At 41.4% G+C, this 23866-nt stretch overlaps 1 protein-coding gene and 1 long non-coding RNA gene across 7 annotated transcripts in view; one reads left to right on the forward strand and one right to left on the reverse strand.

Annotated features, from left to right (window-relative positions):
• Positions 1–23866, reverse strand: part of FYN (FYN proto-oncogene, Src family tyrosine kinase) — a 189683-nt gene that overhangs the window by 74323 nt on the left and 91494 nt on the right. The window lies entirely within an intron of this gene.
• Positions 20222–23866, forward strand: part of LOC117803960 — a 20417-nt gene continuing 16772 nt past the window's right edge. Inside the window, exon 1 of one of the 2 annotated variants that reach the window (XR_004628085.1) lies at positions 20222–20341. This is a non-coding gene — a long non-coding RNA (uncharacterized LOC117803960). The remainder of the gene's footprint in view (positions 20342–23866) is intronic. The other variant, XR_004628087.1, reaches the window with a different exon arrangement.

The raw sequence follows: 23866 nt of genomic DNA on the forward strand, positions 1-23866 counted from the left end.
TCAAGAGAGGTCCCGGCCAGGCAGTTAATTATTTGGGCATGTAGGACAGAGACAGGAGTGATTTTTCTTTTAATGGTTTCAATTCCACTCCTTCAGTTCTAAAATGGGTTGCCTTCTAATTCTCTCCTCTTTTCCTCTTTGCTTCCTTTCTCACTGCCTTCGGGTGTCAGAAGGGTAGAAAGCCATGACTGAGGGTTAGAATTTATATTTTGAGTAGGTGGCTAAAATTATTCTTCTGGTTTCTTCCTTGTAAAATGGGGATCATGCTGATGTTTATAAGAACAGACATTCTACTATTAATTACGAATAGGAAGTTACAGATACCTGATCATCTTTGATCTGAAAAAAGGATACATCAATTTCATATGGTTCAAATGAGTAGATAATATCTATACCATAATTGGCCATGTAGTAGGTGCTTCACTAAACTGCAGGTTTACTAGGCATGTGTGTGAGTAAAGAGAGGGGGCATGCTGGAGCCTGGGGGTTCTCCTGGAGTTATGGCTGGCCTTTCTATCCCAGGCACAAATGACATCCAGTGACTTCCTGGCTGCCCAGGAGATAGCCAGTCTGCCATTACTGGTGTCCAGCTACACTGCCAAACTAATCACCTTGGATTAGTAATAACTTTTAATGAGTTTAACTGAGAAGACATAGTGAATTATTTTGATAAAAATTACAAGATAACTAAATAACTAAATAAGAAAATAAATAAATAAATAAATAAGGGAGAAAGCTGTATTTCTGACTAATCTTTGGTTTCAACTCAAGAAAGAATTCACTGGCTAGAATTTTCAAAAGGAACCACAACATTTGTACGATAGTCACATTGTTAATGTTAATGTTTTAGTTAGAAGGTGGGGATGGAGGATTGTTTAACCTTAGGAAAAAAAGGAGCTTTTAGTATAACTCTTGGGTTAAAAATCTCAGTATGAATCACACCCTTGAAGAGCCAGTTTCAGGGATCACTAAAACTATAGCACTCCTGTTGGATAGCATTTTTGCATCTACTAAGCTAATTTTCACATAAATACTAGTGTTCGAAGCACAGATTTCTCAAAAGCTGTAGTCTGATGACTGATAACCTGGAGAAAAGCACATGGATCTCAGGCAGAAGGGGTTATATTTAGCTCCACTACTTCCTCGAAGCCACAAGGAGGCTGTTCAGACAGCCCTGGCATTTTGGGCACAGTCCTCTTAGCCTGCTATGATCAGAAAGCTCAACTCGAATAAGGAACAGGTTGGTTTGGGGCAGTCACATTCTGATTCCTCACAGATCACTTCTGTGGCTCTAAGAAGTGTCGTCAACCTCTCCCATTACACTATCCATGCCCAGAGGGCCTGAGTCTTGAATGCAGGACCTTTCGTTCATGCTCTAGGACTGTCACAGACCAGTAGGGCTCTGGATCCAATAAGGCATCAGATGCTGGGAATGGCCCCCATCTCAAAGGCTATCTGGGCCTTCTCCTTTACCAGTGCTGGGTTAAGAGCAGAGGACTCTTCCAGCCAGATTAGACACCGAGCCTTTAACAAGAACTGGGTGGTCTAGAGGGATATGGCTTTGCAACATTTTGGGTTAACAGTTTTTGGACTTGTGGCTTTTTCTGATGATAATCATTCTTGCTAGCCATCCACCCACAGACCTATATGCCCAACACTTACTTGTTTGCTGAAAATAGGCTCACTGGGTTTAGTAACGAAAAGGAGTAAATGACAGAAGAGAAAGACAGCTTGCTTGGTGGTGCCTGGAGAATCTCCAGAGTGCCAGTGGCAGCCCTGGCTCTGCAGTGTGCCGGGCTGCCTGCAATGTGTGTGGCTCACACTGGCTGTGGGAGAGAGGTGTGAGTGTGCAACGGTGCCACAAGCACACAAGCCCTGTGCTGGAGGAGTGGGAGGACAACTGCTTCTACAGATACAGAGCTTCCTCCTTTGTCTTCAGTCATTTGCTGAAAGGTCTAAAAGGCCTCAACTTCTACCTGGAGACCATGTGTTAGGGTGATGCAGAGAAAGAAACCAACATATAAACTGAAAACTTCCTTGGTTACTTGAAGGGTTTTTTCCTTTTGGATTCTGGCCAATTTCTCTTTCCTGTGAAATAGAAAAAGCCTCCAACTTTCCCTTTTTTAGCTCTCCAGTTTTCCTAAGAAGGTGGACAGAATTAAAAAGTCTGAGCAGAATGGAGGGAATAAGTGGCCCCTGTTGTGACTAAAAGGTTAGGCTAGTTAGACACCCCGGGGGCTTCTAGTGCATTCCACATAGGAGCCATGTAGACCTCCCAGTTGTAACCCCCGGGGCAACTGAGCAGGACGGGGGAGCAGACACTTGCTCACAGCCCTTCATGAGTCAGGGAAAAATAGGGTGCTTAAGACAACTGTGCCCCCACATACCTGTAAGTGAAGAATTCGGATCTACGCCCATTACCTGTTACATATTTGTGTTTTCTAAGTGCTTAAGAATGAAGATGATAATAGAAACATGTACTGTTAATATGTAGCTAACAATGAAATTAATGATGTAATTCTGTAACAGGGTAAAAACAGAATTAATCCCAGAGACAAATAATTACTTATGTTTTTCTTGTATAAAAGTGCCAGGACCAGGCCCAGGATAAAGTGAATGAGACACCTGCCCTGAGAGCAAAATAAAGAGATGCCAAAAAGCTAAGTAATCAGGGTTTTAAAAAATTGCATTACGATATTATTAATCTTAATTATTGAGGGTTTTTTTTTTTGGGGTGTCTTTAAATTATGCACCAACGGAGAGTGCCTCACTTGCCTCCCTCTGGCCCCTGCCTGGTAAAAATACATCAACTAAAGGTGTTAAATGACTGGAGGATGCCAGTTATGTAATTACAAATGAAACCAACTAACAGACCCAAGAAAGAGTCTTCAAATTTCCTTAAGATAATTCCTAGAAGTGGCGAAGGACTTCCACTTCTAAGAATTACCTTAAGGAAACAAGAAGAATGTGCACAAAGATTTGAGAGCACTCACTTCGGTGTTATTCATGACAACAAAAAATTGGAAATAATCTAAGTACTCACCCACAGGGGATTAACAAAATATGGTATCATACCAGATTCCTATATAGCCATGAAAAATGATGACGCTGCGGAAGTTAATCTTGGAAGATGTTCATGTCAAAGTCAGAGGAAACATGCAAGTTAAAAAACACTGGGTGGAAATACGAGTCTGCTTCTCCCGTTTCCATTCTTGCCCTCTATAATCCATCCTCTACATAGCAATCAGAGTGTTGTTGTTTTTTTTAAGTTTCTCCTAGTCTTAGTATGGTTTCCTATTACATTTGGAATAAATTTAAACTATACAGCCATCCCTGTTCTGGCCCCTGCCTATCTCTCTGGCCTCCTCTTCTATGGCTCTCCCTTCCATGCCTCTTCCTTAGCCAGACGGGCTGACTGGAGAGCCTCCACGTAAGCTTTTCCCTTTGCCTGAAATGCTCTTCCCCCCACTACCCATGTAGCTGGATCGTTCCTAGGATTCAGGTCCCAGCTCAAACATCGCCTTCTCAGAAAGGTTTTTCCTGGCACCAGCTCTTAATTGGCCACTGTCCTGTCACTCTATCATATCATTCTCTCTCTCTTTTTTTAAAGATTTTACTTCTTTATTTATTTGAGAGAGAGAAAGAGAGAGAACGTTGAGAGGGGGAAGGAACAGAAGGAGAGGGACAAGCAGACTCCATGCTGAACTCAGAGCCTGATGTGGGGCTCGATCTCAGGACCCTGAGATCACGACCTGAGCCGAAATCAAGAGTTGGATGCTTAAGTGACTGAGCCACCCAGGCACCCCTCGTATTACTCTGTTTTATTTTCTTCATATACCTAAGACTCTCAGAAGTGAACTTATTTACTTAATTCCTTATTTGTTTACTGTCTACCTCCCTCTGTGAGAATGAAAGTTCCATAGGGGGGAAGGCTTTTCTTGACTGTATACCCATGGATGCTGAATGACTACAGGTAGGTGTTTCTATACATACACATAGGTTAATGTACACATGCACATTCACAGTAAAAAGAAAAAAAAAAAAAAGGACTGGAAGAGCACAGGACAAAACATTATCCCTGGATGGGGATACTGAGTTTCTGGATGGTTCTAAGTTTCTTCATTTTGTTTATTTTTATTTTCTACAACAATAATGCACTACTTTGGAAATAATGAAAACAAAGTTTTCCTTCTGTTTTAGAGTATGATCACTATGAAAATGTTGCCTGGGCACAGCTAGACTGAGATTAGAGCCATGAGATGCCCGAACTGGAAAAGAGCATGGGGAATGTTTGGTCCCTCCCACCTCTCATTTCAGAGATGAGGTCAAGGCCGAGCAGGGAAATGACTACTGGCTCACAGAGCAGAACATGTAACGAGGAGTCTGGTGTTCTTCTCACTAGACTAGTGGTTCTCAAACTTAGCACACATAAGAACTATCTGGAAAGGCTTGCGAATACGGACTTAGGTCTGGGGAAGGGCCTGAGAACCTGCATTTCTGACAAGTTTCTGAATGATTTCGAAGCTGCTGGTCTGGGCCCACACTTCGAGAACCACTAGGCTATGCCATGTCGCCTCTCATGACTCTCTCAGAAATGTCTTATTCTTTTTGTAGGAATGGTAGTGATTAAAACAATACCTTCAACCAAAGAATTAATAAAAAAACTCTATCTTTCGGGCTCACTCCCCAGAGTTCCTAGTGAAAAGAAGGAAAGGAGACAGGGATAAACAATTCTGAGAATCTGCTCTACACCAGGCATTGTTCTAGATGGATCTACATTTTGTTTATCTATTTTGCTGCTGGAAACCTAAACTACTCAGAGGGATGAAGAAACTCACTTAAGAGCAAACAGCTAGGGAGTGATTCAGACAGATTTTAAATCCATGTCATTTGACTATATGAAGTCCATGCTTCTTCTCCAACCTTCAGAAAAGAAGGAAAGGTTGTCACTTGTGGCACTGTGTGGCAAGTCAATGTCTCCCAATGTAGAAACAAACACCCCCCAAGAAGTATTAGTATCATGTCAAGCTCCCAAAGATACTGAAGGTGTGTACAACATTAACATCCAACCTTTTCTCTGGGCTTGAAGCCAAAGTCTATTCATTTACATGATAGTCAGCAACTTCCAACTCAGACCCTCACAGCAGAGATGATTTGAATCAATGCCTGGCTCACTGCAAATCATCTGTGAAATAACTAGGAAGGGAGAATTCATCAATCTCAGCTTCTGACAAAAGGAAGAATTCACACATGCTCTGTGAGGATAGAACCAAACAGACTTTGCAGCTGAACAGAACTGTCCCACTATCTGAAGAACTAAATCTGAATTCGAAGGCCAAAAGCCAAATATGAGAATGTATCATTTACCATTTTAGGTAAAAAGTAACCTGGACATTAGTTATTGCTCCCTTTTTACTTGTTGCTGAGGAAATTAATGAGAAACAAAATCTATGTGACAAGGTTACCCACACCTACAAACACCCACACAATCAACAAGTCACAGTTTGTCCTATTATTGTGGTCACACTCAATCCACGTTTGAAAAAGCTCTGTTAATACTGTAGTGGCAAAGGGCCTGATACCATTCTTTAACATTATAGTTTTGACCAGAATTCCAAGTTAAGTACAAAGTTACATATTAGTGGGTTATTTCAGGAGCAACAATAACAAAAAGGTGATTTTCTTTATTTGTCTCTCTGTATTTCTTATTCCACTTCATGATTTCCTCCCTTATGTTTTATTCCAGATCCCTGAAGCAGCTGTACAAACAGGTTTCACATGAAAATAAAAGGAAATACTTGCTATAATTCTGGCTATAGAATCAGAGGAATGAGGGCTTTGAACAAGAGGGCTCACATGATGAGTCCCTTCCCATGCCTTCCCCAAGGATCCTTGGTGCCTCTTCTTTCAGAAGCTCATTTTCTAACTGTGGTCAGTGAAATGTCTGTACAGTTTGGCTAGCAAAGCTGCCCAGTGGAGATCTTGAATGAAAGATAAGCAGGAAAAAGGGAGAAGGACAGAGTGGATGTAAAAAAAGGATAAGAGGGTCCTAAAGATGGGTACCCAAGAGTGGTTAAAATTTGATATCAAAGGCAACCTTGCTCTAGGGGCGCCTGGGTGGCTCAGTTGTTAAGAGCNGCCCAGTGGAGATCTTGAATGAAAGATAAGCAGGAAAAAGGGAGAAGGACAGAGTGGATGTAAAAAAAGGATAAGAGGGTCCTAAAGATGGGTACCCAAGAGTGGTTAAAATTTGATATCAAAGGCAACCTTGCTCTAGGGGCGCCTGGGTGGCTCAGTTGTTAAGAGCCTGCCTTCAGCTCAGGTCATGATCCCAGGGTCCTGGGATCGAGCCCCGCATTGGGCTCCCTGCTCGGCAGGAAGCCTGCTTCTCCCTCTCCCACTCCCCCTGCTTGTGTTCCTTCTCTAGCTGTCTCTCTCAGTCAAATAAATAAATAAAATCTTTAAAAAAAAGGCAGCTTTTCTCTAAACACAGTTATGAATAGGTTTAAGGTTTGGAGCGACTGTGGTCTTCTCTGTGCACAAATCAGTAAGGTGGACCAAATTCATAGCCCCTCATTTGTTAATGTCTATAAAGATATGGCTCTTTCACTCCCAATAAAATGCATGGAATTTTGTTTATGATAGAAAAAAAGAAGGTCTGAAAGACCTTGTAGAACGAACCCTGGGTCTCAAAGCCAATGAGCTGTTTCTGCAGACAGCTTCTGAGCTAGGTCTCTTAATGCAAGGCACGAGATTGGACTGTGCTGTATTAAGTATGAGCAAGCTGTCTTTTCATTCCCGACTCTCGCCCTTTATAAACAGTTTGGAAAATAGCCACCTTGCCTTCCCCAGAGGGATGATACTGCTGCAGCTGCAAATGCAGTTTCTGCAGCCGTTATGCCATGGTGAAATGTTTGCTTTTAAATATTAGACTGGCCTAGCAGAAAGAGCGGTCTTGCGTCTCCCTCTCCCTCCCTGCCTCCCTCTCTTCCTCCACCCCAACCCTACACACACTCACAGAGAAAGTGACAAAGCTCCCTATCTGCGTTAGCACCCACACCTGTGTCCCAGCAAGGATTGAAGAAAAGACATTCCCTAATTTCTATCCAAATGGACATTTGTTCCATAAGTTGCAAATATATTTTGGCAGTGTGTGGCTGCTGTGGATTCTCACAGATTTCACAGTGGCCTTCAGCCTGGGGTAGCTCATGCAGAAGACAAAAGAAAAGCTACTTGGCAGATAATACTCTTCAGGCCTTAGGGAGGGCACTCAGCTGGAAAGATCTGTTTTCGTTGGAGATCGGAAGTGCTTTTCCAGCAATTATTTGATCTTTCCTGGGAACTCGTACTTTTGAAAATCTCCCAGCCTGGTGGGAGCACAGGGACTTCTATTCTGGTCTCAGCATTATCACTAACCAGACGTGTGACTTCAGGCAAATCATCTGGCCTTTACTTCACCTCAGTTTTCTCATTTGCTTGCTGGAATAATGATCCCTTCTCTGCTTAATTCATGGGGCTTTTGTGAAGATAAAACTAGGTGTGTATGTGAAAGTATTTGGAAAACATAAAAAAGCAAATTTATTGTTAGGTGGTATTCGTATTAGGTTTTTCCTTTTCTCCCTGCTCTGGTTTACATGACGTTGGTATGTTCTGGTTTTCTTTCTCCGAGTTAGGTAGGAATTCCCTTAGGCAGAGGAGAGGCAGTAAGTGCAACTCAGGCAGAGAACATCATCAGATCTTGTTACCACTTGGAAAAAGATAAAAAAAAATGCAGGACCAGAACACTGTACCATAGTCCTAGAAAGTCTGCTTCTGCTAGGGACACACAATACTCTGGTCCTTATTTGCCTCCTCTTCAGAGGTCCATACTGAGAAGGCTACTGCTGCAGTGTTGAATGAAGGGATCCAAACACCCACCCACCCACCTTTTATAGACCAATACAACGTATCCAGCAGCCTGCACAGAATATAGGGAGGCAAAATGCTACCCTCCTTGCTGAAGAGAGACTAGCCAACCTAAGGCAGACATGCAACAGATTTGTCCTGCTCCAATGTGGTCAAGCGTGCCCTCCAGAGAAACACACATGTGCTCTGGGAGCTTGAGCATGTGGGTCGTTCCCACCCTGAGGAGGCTGGGACAGGTTCTCAGAGCATGGTTATCTGAGCTGGGCCTGCAGGAAGCACTGGTGAGGGACGGGGTGGGCTGAGTGCTCTCCAGCTCTTACAGAGGCACAGATTCTAGAAGGAACATTCCAGACAGCAGCCTTGTTGGTGTGATGAAAGCCAAGAGTGGAGATGGGCAACTAGAAAGTTGGTCAGGGGCCTAAATGTGAAAGCAGGAGCAGGCCATCCAAGCTTCTGAGCAAGAATTACACAACAGATCGGTATTTCAGAAAGATTACTTAACAGCAGGGAGGACAGACTGGAGGGAGTGGGTGGGGGTAGGAAACGGATTTAAAATCTAATGTAAACATCTGCATTTCACAACACTGGACACTTTACAGCAAGTACTGGTGTAAGAGCATTCCTCTAAATTTGAAATTAATACAGCCCATCACAAATTAGGGAGGTGAATAGACAATGTCTTCCAGAAATTATTCTCCAAGCAATAAATTTCCCTTGCACAATTTAGAAAACACCCATTTCCCATATAATCTGGAACAATCTTTGTGAAAAGGGAGTCACTCTATGCTTCCGAAATGTGGCTGATCATTTGTGTACTGTGGCACCAGGAAGGGTCCAAAAGAAAAGGAAACGGTTGCCCTACTATGCACCGAGTATAAAAAGGGGGTGATGAACAGCTACCTGGGAGCTAGTTTTGGAGAAAATATCTCAGAAATGAAAAGAGAATTTCTAATAATTTGGGGAAGGTTTAGCAAGGATTATGGACTTCTTAATTCCCTCTCTGAGTTTTTTTCCTTTTTTTTTTTTTTTTTTTTGAGAGAGACAGTGAGAGCTCATGGGAGTGCAGGAACATGCGCATGGTGGGAAGATGGGGGAAGGAGCAGAGGGAGAGAGAGAAGAGATTCCCAAGCAGACACCGTGCTCAGTGCAGAGCCCAACAGAGGGCTCCATCTCATGACCCTGAGATCACCACCTGAGCTGAAACCAAGAGTTGGATGCTTAGTGAACTGTGCCACCAGGCGCGCCCCAGTTTCTTTCCAGTCTAGGCATAACTCACATACGATAGAATGTATAGATCTTAAGTGCACAGTTCAGTGAGTTCCGACAAAGGTACCTGTGTAACCCAAACCCCTCTTGAGAGAGAGAACATCTTCATCACCCTAGAAAGATCCATCAGTGTGCCTTGCTATCAGTCCCATGCAGAACAATCACAGTTGTGATTTCTACCACATAGATGAGTTTTGTCTGGCCTAGAACTTCATATAAATGTAGTCCTACAGTAAGTACTTTTTCTTTTTACTTATTTTTGACATTTATCCACAATAAAATGCCTTTCACTAGTTTATTATTGCTGAGTAGTACAGTAGTTTTTATTGCTTCCTTCATTATAGTACTTTTTATTACTGAGCAGTACTCCGTGGTCTGAATAGACCACTATTTGGCATGTTTTTAACAGTCCTCTCTTTTGCTGGAGTGTGCAAGTGCCTAACCAAGGCAAAGCAAAAAAGAAAGACATGGTGTGCAAAGGTCAGGTGAAGTGGCCGACTGTTTTCTGTGTGGTCGGGGACTGACCTCCTGAGTCAGCTTGGTCTTCAGGACCTCTAACAGCAACAGGGGCTAAAACTTCAGGTCAATCAAGAAAAGTAAGAGACAGACCACCCTTTATATTTTCTTAGTGCTATATGTTTGGATCACAGACACAGATGAAAAATGTCTCCAAAAGGGAGAGGCCAACTTACTGAGAACTCAGGTTCTGGGGATGAATGGTTAGACAAATGATTTAGGTAACTAAAGCATTCTTTAAGAACTTAAAGTGTGTCCATGGAGTCCTGCCCGTAGCCCGGGATTCTATGTCGTTCCTACCACAAGTGGTACTTCAGTAAGGGGACTGATGGAGCTCAGCAGAGAGAGGGAGTGATGCAGAAATACTCTCAGGATTCCCAGTTTCCCATGACAGAAGTGCACCCACGAGAAGCAAGCAACAATGAGGCGAGACCGTAGCTGTGTTCAACCAGGAGACAATACCTGGAGGCTTTGAGGAGAGCTGGTGAGCTCCAGCTAAGAGATTTACTGGGCAGCACAAGCGAAAGTCCTTACTCTGTGGAACAGTGTAAAGAAGCATCACAAAAGAATCCAAATGGCGTCCAAAATGCGTATTCAGTCTTCTCCTGTACATCTGTCACAGTTCACTATGAAAATCAGATATGAATACCGTCCTGATGACTTGAGACAGACCACTTGGGTCAGCTCCTCCCCCTGTCGCTACACAATGCCTGTCCTTTGAAAGGAACTAGTTATTTGGCTCCAACATTCCCATCATCACTGAAAGTGATGCTGGTTACAGTCATGCTGAAGACGCATCAGAAACACGAAGCTCTCGGCTCTGGGTAGAGGCTGGTTTGGTTCCAAAAATCATGTGGATAATGTGCTGCAAAAAGCTGGCAGGCTCCCTTTCCATTTTTCAGACTAGACACACCTACTTTCTTTCTATTTTGCCCAACCATTTCTTCGAAACCATTACAAAGTAAATAATAACAGCTCTCATTTTTGTCAAGCACAAACTATGTGCCAGATACTGTGCTTTGCGCTTCATTCTCACAAGCCCTTGCAGGGGGTGCTGTTAGTACTCCTCCTTCAATGATGAGGACAATAAGAGCTAGCCACAGTGTCTACAGTCATCATTACTATTCCATGTGCTGCCTTTGCTTGTCTGCTTGGCGATGGGGGTGGGGAGATGTGAGAGATGATGCTGAACAAACAGAAAGCAAAATGATCCTCTTCTTTAATCTGACTCCTTGCATATTTTAACGTTAAATTTTGTAATTAGGTCAAAGTGAGCGACATCACTGTGGAGAGCTACAGCTAAAGTTGAACAGTTATTTCTTAGAAGACCGGTAATTAGACTGACTTGGGGTACAGGCTTCAGAATATATACTCATTCTGATAGCAGTTACAGCACAAGACATCTCATAAATAAAAGCCATTTGGAACATTATCCACAGGAAACAGCTGCAGCTGGTAAGAGAACTTCTGACATTAAGGAAATGCAGAACTTCATGGAATTAGGGGAAGGCAGGAGTCATATATCACACGGTAACACTATCTTAGCAAGAGCTGGCCCATGTTTTCAATAGATACACTCATTTTACAGCAGTTTGTGCTTCCTTACTTCTTTTGGGTTTTCAGGAGACAAGCTTGGCATGCTAAGAGCAAAAATTTGAGAGAACTAGACTCAGGGATATTTACAATTTTAAAGGCTATAAGCCTGTGGTTGGTGCAAAGCTTGGGCCAGTCCAGCTGTAGAAACCTGTGCTGTCCAATGTGGGATGTCATCTCTAATCGCATGTGATTGGTCCAAACTGAGATGTGATATAAGTACAAAGTATGTAGCCAGATTTCAAAGACTGAATAGGAAGAAAAGTATGGAAAGTTAGTCATCAGTAAGTTTTGAAATATTGATTGCATGTTGAAATGATAGTATTTTGGACATGTCATCCTAAATAAAATGTACTATTACAATGACTTTCAGGTGTTTCTTTTTGCTTTTTCATCATGGCTCCTAGAAAATTTAAAATTACCTGTGTTGCCTGCATTTGTGTTTTGCATTATAAGTCTATGGACAGCACTGGTAACATATGCAGTAACTGAAAAGATTGACCCAAGTTGAAAATGTACATTTGATCAAAAGTGGTAAACCATCAGCAGTGAAATATGTTCCCTAACAGGTGAATAAAGCAAACATGTACACTGCTGTTGTGCTCTGACCCACTGATGACCTCAGGTAAGCCACTCATTCTTCCTGGGCCTAGCCTCTGCAATGGTTGATTTGGATAATTTTTTTTTTTTTTTTTAACAGCAGGGAGAGAGAGGGGATGGGCAGAAGGAGAGGGAGAGAATATTTTAAGCAGGCTCCATGCCTAGAGCTGAGCTTGGTGCAGAGGCTCAATCTCACGACCCTGAAATCATGATCTGAGCTGAAATCAAGAGTCGGATGCTTGACTGAGCCACCCAGGTGACCCTGATTCAGATAATCTTGAATATTTCTTCTAGTGCTCACGTTTTAACTCTGGCAAATTCCTAACAGTTGTTAACTCATGGGTGAAGTGAATAATAATAAAAACCCCCCGAATATTTGCAGCTCCAAGGTTGCCTACTGATCTTTCACATGTGACACACTTTTGACTGCCTTTCTGGAGCAACAGCTAAAATTTAATGGCAATAATAATCATGTTTATAATAAACAGACTGGGCTACCCGAAAGCAGGGACAATGCCATTTGCCTGTGCACCCAGATAAGTGGGTTTTATATGATAAGACTATATTCCTATAGTCCTATGGAAAAACTTAAGAGCTCTTTAACCCCACAGATGCTTACTGAAAAGTGAACCCAGAATGTTATAAAATATCCCGGGAGAGGGCAAAGAGAACCAGTTACTCTTTTAGTTCAGGTTCTGCCCTATTTCTTTTTATTTTCAAAGCATCTAATAATCTGCTGGAAGCTATTCTGCATCTCTCAGGCAAATTATACACTTTTTAGATGATTCCAGAGTTTTTCCTTAAAAGGCAAAAAAAATTTCAATTTAGACAACTCAATTATAACTAATAGGGTAAAGTTTCAGCACAAGCAAGATAGATAGCATTCATGACCCCGTGAATATTTTAAGCAAATGTATGCTCAAAATCTATGTGTGGAAACAAATTTGGAAGTAAGAAACTGTAGGAACAAATGCCTGCAATATGTAGCGATGGAAGTCTTGCTTATTGTGAAGACCTCCAGAAATACGGCATGATCTCCCTTGGAAAGAATCCAAGAATTTACATCCCCATTTCTGTTTGATCCCACTGTTATATCTAATTTAAATCCAACATCTTTAATTCCTGAACATGGAGTGACAGTGTATTCAACTGTCACTAAGACACTTGCCCATTTTGAAGTAGTCCTTGCCTTTATTTACATGGCTCCAGATTCCTTCACTGTGACTTTCTGCAATATGACCGTAGCATCACTAATACAGACAAATCTTGCCTGTACCAGAGTAACTCAAGAAATACTCGGTGAGAAAAGGAATGTTAGACAGGCAGCCTCTTTCCCCCTCTTCCTCGCTTTTCTTCCTTCCTTCCTTTTTTTTTTTTGTCTATCCATAATCATGTCACTACAATTCATGTTTTTTTTTTTTTAAACTAACATTGAAGGCAAATTAGAAATTTTGACTGAATTGCTGAAATAAATGGCTTGGGCTTCAGCCATTCCAGACTGGGGGAACTTATTTTAAAAAGCAAAAATAGGCTCCAACATCACAGAACAACAAAAGGATAGACTGGCCACCTTCCCTTTAATGAAATTGGTGGAGTGGGAGTTGGTCAACCCATGAATGAGAGCAAGTCCTGGTGGGTCTATTGTGCAGGATAACAATTTGACTTGAAAACGGAAAAAATGACCCTGCATTTCTTTCCCTTTGCCACTATCTACAGAACCACATTTGAAAAAGCACTAAGAGAAGCAGATTAAAAAGAATAGCTTCTGGTTGGCTTTTCCTCAGCACTTATACTTTCATTCCTTTGTTCTTTTCTCGTTCAACCTTATTCCCAATTATTGCACTGTTTGGGGGCACTGGGGACAGAACGTCTGGGAAACATAACATATTAGTCCATCTGCTTTTTCTGTGAGTTCTTTTCAGCATCTTTGCGTGGCAACAGGAAGGATGTGGGCTCCCTTTCAGATTCAAATGAGGCTAATCAGCCCTAGCTCAGGTTGACAACATCGTGCTTTTGTTACAGGGTAGCCTGAGAAAGCCAGAACCACCTCGCTAGTGGGGTAACCATTTCATCCCTGGGCTCAGGCTCTTATTTTTAACATCAGATTCCTAGCCCACTCCTCACTCACATTAAAAGCAAAAAAACCCAAAAAACTGCTGACACAGTATGACTCAAGTGTATTCTTCTGTTAAGAGAATTCTGGGGGCACCTGGGTAGTGCAGTCGTTAAGCGTCTGCCTTCGGCTCAGGGCGTGATCCCGGAGTTATGGGATTGAGCCCCACATCAGGCTCCTCCGCTGGAAGCCTGCTTCCTCCTCTCTCACTCCCCCTGCTTGTGTTCCCTATCTGGCTGGCTGTCTCTCTCTGTCAAATAAATAAATAAAATCTTTAAAAAAAAAGAGAGAGAATTCTGATTTTTAGAGTTGGAAAGACCAATGTTTCCAATGTATTTGAAGATGTTTTAAGTTGTGTGGCACAAAGTTTCCAAAGTAAGCGTGTCTCCTTCTTTCAAATTATTTATGAAGCTTGAAGAATGTGGTAAGAAAAGCCCACTATGCCTTTTCCCCAAATATATATTTCTAAATGTGCAAAAACAAGAGGTTTAAAAATCAAATATAGGACTTTTTGTCTAATTCTTAAAACTGGATACTTTCACAAAAAGATCAAAGCAAAACTATGAAATAGAATGTGGTACCGTGTTGGACAAACACCTTATTGTTGAATTTGGGAACTGACTCTATTATCAATTCTAATACTCAAAACTTTGTGATCTTGACGAGTTATTTACCTCTTTTGAATCTCAACACCATCCTTCCATTTATCCATCCAACAAATATGTCCCATCTACTAGGTGCCCAGCCCATTGTGAGCTAAAAAGGTGAATAAGCTATGATCCCAGCACCAGAACAACTTTTGATAAAACAAGTATAGAAACAATTCGACACAGCTGTCACTTGGTAATTAAACAGTGCTAACAGGAACTCAGAAGAAGAAGAAATCACTTTCAATGGAGGATCAGTCAAGACTTCAACAAGGAGAAGTATTTATTTTATTGCTTGAGAGAGGAGCAAGATTTCTAAATTTAGAAGTTGATTGGAACATTCTCTACCTCAGGCACATTGGTAGCAAAGATGGCATCAGGGAGTCAGGGAAGCAGGGGAGACATTTAGGGAACAGTCACGACCCCACTCGGTGGTATAAGTGTGAGGAACGAGGGTGGCACTGAGCAGACTGTCAGCCAAGGAAGCAGGACAGACCTAGTTTGGAGTGTGAAAGTGAGGCTCTGAAGAACTCTGAGAGAGTGACTTGGTCTGCTAGCTCTATGCAGAATAGATCAGCAAAGGAAGTACCCAGAAGAGGAGCACACAGCTAAGAAGCAGTTTTGGAGGACCAAGCCAGTAGTAATTAATCTTGATTTAGGAAGGTGATGGGGAGGGTGGGGTAGAGGGACAGACAGGGTTGCTGACTGGTGGAATGGCACTGGGGGACTTGGTTTATCTCTAACATTCTAGCTGACACATTCTAGTACTTAATAGTTCAGCACACGTGAGGAAAATTGTTAAACCAAATGCCCACAAAACAGGGGTAAAAACAGCTTTGGATAAAATTCAGTCCCATATTGGAAATCTCAACATTAATTGGTCTTATTAAAATAGATTGGTCTTACGGAAAAAGTATCAAGGAGTGCTAGATGAAAAAAGTCTAATTTGGGTAATCCCATTAAAGTGTTTCAGCATTTGGTCTGATCCTTCATCTAGGATAGGGATGGTTAGCCCACTTTCTATGTTGAAAGGGATCAGAGAAATGTGGTTCTTTATGGACTTTAGCAATGCATCATCCAAAAAGGTCTCTCAGATTCCCTTGGGAGACAGGAAAATGTGGGCTGGATACCAGGGGAATGAAGTGAATGAAAATATTTAAATGGGGCTGATCAATGAGTTCATGTCTACTTAGAAGGTAGGCTCTAAGAGGCATAAAACAGGGCTCTGAGCTCTTCAACGACTTTGCCAACATCTTAGATGAAGACATGGAAAATTTACTTGATAAAATATTCAGATGAGACAAACTTTTGGAGGGATAGGAAATGTTGTGGGTGACAATCTCAAGACACAAAAATATCTTGATAGGCTAGTGTAATAGGGCCAGAGCTGAGATGATAAAATTAGTGAAGGAAAATGTGAGGACCTGAAAAGAAAAAAAGTTGCATAACTACAGGAAGGTGGGCGTGTGGTTTGAGCAGCAGCACGTGTGAAAAAGATTTGAGGGGTGTTAGCTGAGTAATTTCAATTTGAGTCAATTGTTTGACATGGCTCAGGAAAGCCAGTGTGATCTAATGCAGTGTTTACTGAAATATATAGCATTAGGTCTGGTCTCACTTAAAGGAAGGTTTCAGAAACACTTAGAAACACAAGAGCTTTTATTATATAAACGTGTTGGGTAAAGTTACTTAACAAACCTAGCGTGGCTTAACCGAGAGAAGAGGTTTTGCTGGTTATCGTATCCCCTTAGTTAGGCTGAGCTAAGGAGGTTAATAGATCACAATGAAGGACTGTCAAACTAGAGGTTGCACTGACCCATTCTTAGCAAATCTGAACTTTGAGTCTTTAAATTGCAACAATAATGAAATTTTAGCCACGAAGAGACAGAGACCATTTAAAAGGACAATGTTGTCCCTCTCTTCCTCATTAAGTAAATGCTAAACATTGTATTAAGTAATTAAGATATTGTCTGTCTGTTTGAAGGTAGGACTGTTTAACTGAATAGTTCTGGAGTCCAAGCTGGGGTTTGCTTTCTTGATGGTTGGAGAGGATCATGAGGGAAAGGGGGTAGAGTGCCCATGATTTATAGCCAACTCCCTGCAAGCGCAATAGGGTACTATTTCCATGGGTGGGGGGAGAGGAGATCTTCTGACACCTCTTACTATTCCCTCAGTGTATAAGTTGTGAATTCTGGAACTTCCAAACGTAACACTTACTTTATGTCAGCAAATCGGCATAATTTCTAAACAAAGTTGGATTTTTTTTTTTTTTTATTACAGGAAATTTGTTGCTGTGTGTTGTTTCCCTTCCTCCTGTAGTTGCTGCTTATCTTCAGGACAAGGACTGCATGGATCCTGGAGTACACCTTAAGAACAGAGAAGAGCCATAGTCTCTCATCTCAACTGTTCCTCTTGAGAGAGAGAAATTCTTATACGATGGGGTCCAGTGGGTTTTAGCCTCAATATAGCATATTTTTCTGAGGGGCTCCCCTAGTAATTACCTAATAAGATATTTTTAAAACATATATGGAGAGATATATACACACACTCGTGCGTGTGTGTGTGTGTGTGTGTGTGTATACAATTTGAAAGTCTCTCAAGCCATGACTATATAGAATCTAGAACTTGTCAAGAAAATAACAGATACTGAAAAGACCTGGAATTATGTTGGGAAAAACTAATACAAAAACTGAAACTTGTTTTGCTCTAAGCAAAAGAGGACATTTAAGCAGTCTTTAAAAAAACTGATGGGTTGTTACATGGAAGAATATTTTCTTATGACTCATTTTAATAATGAGAACTCCCCAAAGATGGCAGAGACTTTGTGACACTAGAGATGTTCGGGCAGAATTTAGATAAACAGATACTGGTTGGACTAGATGAACTTTAAGTCTCCTTCAAGCACAGCAGCTCTTTTCTTTACCCCTGAAATAACCCACAGTGTTAAATCTAACAAGGTAATCTGAAGGTGAATTCCTGGAGGCCAGGGCTTCTGAGAAACTATTTTGATAGTTACTTAGAAGTTGAAGAAGGGAATCCATGTTCTGAGAGAAAGAGGATGGTGCAAGCAAAGCGCTCTTCGACACTCCTCCATGATTAAAGCAAATTGTCAGAACTGTAAGGACAGAATGACAAACACAGAGATTTTAACAATACCTCTCTGAATGACTGATGAATTAATAAGTACATAAAAGATCTGAAAAACATAATTAAGAGGTTTCATCTAATGGGTATATTTTTAGAGCTCTACCTCCCCAGCACCCTTCAGAGAATATGCATTTAAAAAATATTTATGGGGGGCGCCTGGGTGGCACAGCGGTTAAGCATCTGCCTTCGGCTCAGGGCGTGATCCCGGTGTGGTGGGATGGAGCCCCACATCAGGCTCCTCTGCTATGAGCCTGCTTCTTCCTCTCCCACTCCCCCTGCCTGTGTTCCCTCTCTCGTTGGCTGTCTCTATCTCTGTCGAATAAATAAATAAAATCTTTAAAAAAATATATATTTATGGAATGTTTTTAGGAAATCGGTCACACACTAGGCCATGAACCAAGTCTCAGTAAATTTTGTGGAACTGATTTCACACAAACAACATTCTCTAACAGCAACAGATTTTTTAAAGTTAGACTCCTTAACAAAATGGTTACTAAAAAACTCATACTTGTTTGGGAATTTAAAATAACACTGCTAGTAATTCATGAATCAAAGAAGAAACAATTACAGTAACGATAACATTCTTAAAACTGAGCGATGATGAAAATATTCCGTAATACAACTGGGCAGATTCCTCTAAAGTTGTAGTTAGAGGAAAACATTTAAATCTTATCCCAGAAAGGAAAAAAGATAGAAAATTAATGAGTACCCAACTCAAGAGGTAAGAAAGTGAATGAGAGTAAAACCAAAGAAAGTGGAAGAAGGGAATAATGAAGGGTAGAAACTTATAAAATTGGTAACAAAGATATACTAGAGAAGATTAACAAAGAAAAAGCTGTTTATTTGAAAAGGTTGATAGGAAAATCACATAAATCGATCAAGAAAAACACAGGGAATACTCAAAATAATATTAGAAATAAAAGAATATAACTACAGATTCAGCAGAGATTAAAAAATAAGAGCATACTATGAACTGTACGTCATTAATTTTGAAAATTTCAGTGAAATAAAGAACCTCAGAAAAACACAGTCCTATAACTGTTGAAGAAACTGATGTATCAGTCAAAAATCTACTCATCTCTCCATCAAAGAAAACAAAACCAAGAAGCACTAGGTTCAGATGGTTTTAGAGAAAAAAAGATGCAAGTTTCAGAGATAGAGAATGGAAAAGCACTAGTATAATCTTACTATCAAAACCAGACAAGGGCAGTAGGGAAAAGGAAAATTATAGGCCAATTTCAGATATAAATACAAACAAAAATCCTAAAAATATATTAGCAAATGAACCCACAGTGCATTAAGTAGATCATGGCTAACTTGGATTTTTACTAATAATGCAAGGATGATTTAACTTAAGAAAGTTGCTGACAGCAAGTTCCCCATTATCAGATTAAAAGAAAAAAACCCTCGATCTTATCAATGGATGCAGAAAAAGCACTGAGTAAAATTCAACACTTCGTTGTGATTTTAAAAAACAAACTCTTAGCAAACTAGGATCAGAAGGGAACTTTCTTAACCTAAAGAGTATTAATCAAATCCCAACAGCAAGCATCATGTTCAATGGTGAAATGTTACTAGCCTTCCCTTTAAAATTAAGAACAAGTGAAAGAGATGTACTCTCCCTACTTTGCTTAACACTGTACTGTGGGTCCTGGGCAGAGTGGCAAAATAAGAGGGAGAAATAAATAAATAAATGTTGGGAAGGGAGAACTGAAACTCTTAATTATTATGGATGTCACTGCTTATATAGACCTCAGAGAAATTACAGATAAATTATCAGAGTTGATAAAATGCCTTAGCAAACTATCAGTTCGATAGGAAAAATCCTGTTCCTATGCACCAGCAACAGTGAGACAAAGTAATTTTTTTCAGAAAATAGAACACCTATTTTTCTTGACCTTTATTTCCTTTTCTTTTTTAGAGATTTTATTTATTTATTTGAGAAAGAGAGAGAGAGAGTGAGCGTGTGCATGAGCAGGGGGAGGGGCAGAGGGAGAGGGAGAAGCAGACTCCCTGCTGAGCAGGGAGCCCGACATGGGGTGCGGGGGATCGATCCCAGGATCCCGAGATCACGACCTGAGCCGAAGGCAGATGCTTAACTGATTGAGCCACCCAGGCGCCCCTTGACCTTCATTTCCTGCTCTTCGATGCACACCTCATTCAGATAAGCATAGGATGATAAAAAAAAAAAAATTAAGAGAAACAAGTAACTAATTATATTGCAAAACTATGGGAGGCAGAGAGCACAATTTCATGGAAGGCTTACAGGACTCCTCTCTAGTCCATGGTTCCCACAGAAAAATTCCACTTGAAAAAAATGGGGTGTTGTAGATTGGGGTTACCTTGAACTGTGGTGAATCACATGTATTACTGGAAAAGAAACACAAACAGGAAGTTCCAGGCCTCTGCAAATCAAACTCTGCCTCAAAGGAAAAATAAGGTTGACACCTTCTCTTCCACACAGCTTACAACAAAGTGAGCAAGACCCAGCCCTTCAAATGGCATCCCACACCAGGAAGGAGACAGATGTCTTGAAGAGAGAGGCGCTGAGCAAGAGGTAGGTAGAGAGAGACAGGGTTAAGGAAGTTCTTCATCTATGTGAAGATAATATTGAGGGTTACTTAAAAAAACTTTTTTAAATTGAAATTTCACTACATCAAGCACAGGATGATATTTACATTCTAAGAACTATCTGCTTCAACTGAACCCCCTAAACTTATTCTGTATTTGGGTATATCCATCAGCAGGGGGCTTGGTCTGCTTGTGTTTTCAACACTCTTAGAGCGGCATACTATGGCACATACAATTCTTTTCCATTCAGGGGGTAATTACCATTTTGATAAAGTGACAACAAAAATGAGATAAAACTCCATGAAGAACTTTTTATATTCATTTGGATCTGATTGGGCAAGTCACTCAGTGAAAACAAGGTTATCTGAAAATACTATAGTATGATATTGTTTTTAAAAATGGTTAGAACCTAATTCATTGGAAACAACCAAAATAAGCAAAAATAGAGGCTGGTTTCCTATCTGATTAAATAAACTATGGCACATTCCTATAGTGGGATAGGAGATAGTACTAGAGTCATACTGTAAAATAACCTTATTGACACGCAAAAATATTCATGGTATATTGCCAAGTTATAAAAATAAGATATAAAACATTAAGTGCAATTTGAAATCACTTCTAAAGAAATCAAATTTGGATATTGAACAAAAATACTAGCAACATGTGTGATTATTTCTGAGTGAAGGAATAATAGTGACTTTTGTTCTTTGTGCTTTTCTGTATTTTCTAAGTACTCTACACTGAGGGTGTGTATTAATGTGGATATTTTAAAATATTCACCATAATGACATTTGTGACAACATGGATGGACATTATGCTAAGCGAAATATGCCAGACACAGAAAGACAAATACCACATGATTTCACTTGTATGTGGAATCTCAAAACAAAACAAACAAAAAAATGAACGAATATACAAAGAAAAACAGACCCATAAATACAGAGAATAAACTGGTGGGTGCCAGAGGGAAGGGGTGGGGGGAGGGACAAAATTGCTGAAGGGGAGTGGGAGATACAGGATTCCAGTTAGGGAATGAGTAAGTCACAGGGATATATAGTCAATGGTATTGTAATAGCGTTGTGTGGGGACAGGACACTTGTGCTGTAGAGAGAAGCTGAATCACTATGTTGTATACCTGAAACTGTGTAATGTTGTGTGTCAACTACACTTTGATAATTAATAAACAAACAAATAAATAAAATTCACCATAATAAAGTACCTAGAGTTCATACAGCACAAATTTCTGGAGCTCTCCCAAAACACTCAAACTTAGTACAGCTTTGTGGCAGCCAAAACAACCAACAAAAACAGTGTCTACTGATGGTCACACTACAGGATTTTTTCTTACTCTTATGCTACCGCCCGAGTGGTAGTAGTTGGGCTGGAGTATATCAGGGCCCCCAGGAGACACTGAAAAGGCTCAGTGCCTATCCCCAGGAGGAATTTGCTTCCCGGAAAGCTTGCTCTCGCACGGTCAGCAAGGGAGAGTGCAGAGCCCCTAGTCCAGCATCTGGGGCTGTAGGACATTAATGACAATTCGGGGCATGGACAAAAATTCCACTTAACCATACTTCATAATGTTGCCTTCCCGCTCAGCACCCTCCCTCAGCTCTCCAGCTTGGCTTCTAAGCCTTCCACACATTAGGGCTCCCATACCTCTTCCACCATCCTCCCACTGCCCCAGCACAATCTCCATCCAGGAAGGCATATCCATGCAGTTCCCACATCTCATTCACGTGCCAGGCCCCATGCTGATCTTACCCTCCAGAAGCCTTCCTTTTAGCTCCTCCGGCTCACATTGATCTCCCCGTCTCCCAGTTCCTTGGCTTATCCCCCACACTTGATCATGTGGGGGTGGGACAGTCACATTGGTTCACTGTTTCCTGTGCATGGCAGGGTCTCTGAAGGGTTGGGGCCAACTCCTGTATTGCTTCGATTCTCCCCATTGCATTCTTCCAGCTCCTAGCACAGGGCTGTGACATGGTAGGCTCTCCCTTCCAGTCTGTCTGTTTGCCTGCTTCCTTCACTCTTTTCGCTTGTCCCATCCTACAGAGCAAAGCATGACATTTTCCCTGCTCATTCGTCTAAGCTTCTACCTATATGGCTTCCCCTAATTTCTTCAGCTCTCATTTAGCTGCACTAATGGATGGCACATCACTAATGCAGACAATTCATGAGAGTGCCTGGTCCTCCTGCATTCTTGTTCCCAGGGACTCCCAGGGTGCTGCACCCATTGAGGACTGTGTCTCTTTCAGTTCCTCCCTAGCTCTTCTTGCTTCTCAGGACTTTGGTGGGCTACATTATCCATTCATTTCTTCACCACTCATTCAACCTAGTTACTGAGTGCCTTCTGTGTGTTGGGCACTGCTGCTTAAACTCACAGTTGGAGGTCTGTTTCCCCAACTAGATGGGAAGCTCCCCAATGGCAAATGTTTTCTGTTACAATTATTTTACATGTCCAGACAATCTAGTAGTGTGCTGATAAAGTGTTTGGGGAAAAATATATATATTTTTAGATTTTATTTATTTATTTGACACAGAGAGAGAGAGCACAAGTAGAGGGAGAGGGAGAAGCAGACACCCCTCAGAGCAGAGAGCCTGATGCAAGGCTTGATCTCAGGACCCCAGGATCATGACCTGAGCTGCAGGCAGAGGCTTAACTGACTAAGTCACCCAGGTGCCCCAAGTGTTTGGAAAATATTAAACTGAAACTACAAGGGAAAAGGAATGAAGCAGAAGGCTACAGTTTCATTCTATAACTCTCGCCTTTGTGGTTTGACTATAGAGATGGTGTAAAGACAAGGAAAAACTTCCACTGTAGCAGAGTGAGTAGAGCCCTTGTTTCTTTGAGTTTAAAGCAGACAAAATGGGACAATGATGTATGTGAAAGCACTCTTTAGATGGCAGAGTATGTTACAAATACGAAGCACCATCATCACCATGATATGCACTATCTACACCTCGACGTAGAATGTTTGATCCCAAACAACAAGCAACTAAGTCACCTCGTTTTGCAAGTTCCTGTAACCAGCAGCAAAATACGGCCTGAAAAGAAAGCTGATAGCCTGACAAAACCCGAATGAAAGATAAAAATGAGCAAGAACAGCCACATACCCAAAGAGAGAACAAACCCACACTGCTGGGAGCAAGAAATCCTCTAATTGCCTCCACACCCGTGCTTACTTCCATCTGCTCGCATTTAAGCCCAACTACAGGGCTCCTTGCAGCTGCAGAGAAGAAAGGAAAGGCGTTTAGAGTGTCTGGATGGCTGCAGTGGGCAGAAGCCAACAGTAAGGATGGGAGATCCACAAGAAAGGCAAAGCAGCAAAAGGACAACGGATTCGATGTTTGTTACGCAAAACTGAGCAAACAACCTCTTCTGGTTTGAGACCACATGAAATGATAATGGAAATCATTGTTGGGAGGAGGGCAGCAGTAGCATGTGTGGGCAGGAATGCTGCAGTGGTGTACTCATCTGAAGCAGCCTGGAGCCTGCGGGGGGGGGGGGGGG

The sequence above is a fragment of the Ailuropoda melanoleuca genome, chromosome 10, assembly GCF_002007445.2.
Source record: "Ailuropoda melanoleuca isolate Jingjing chromosome 10, ASM200744v2, whole genome shotgun sequence".
Taxonomy (NCBI): Eukaryota; Metazoa; Chordata; class Mammalia; order Carnivora; family Ursidae; genus Ailuropoda; species Ailuropoda melanoleuca.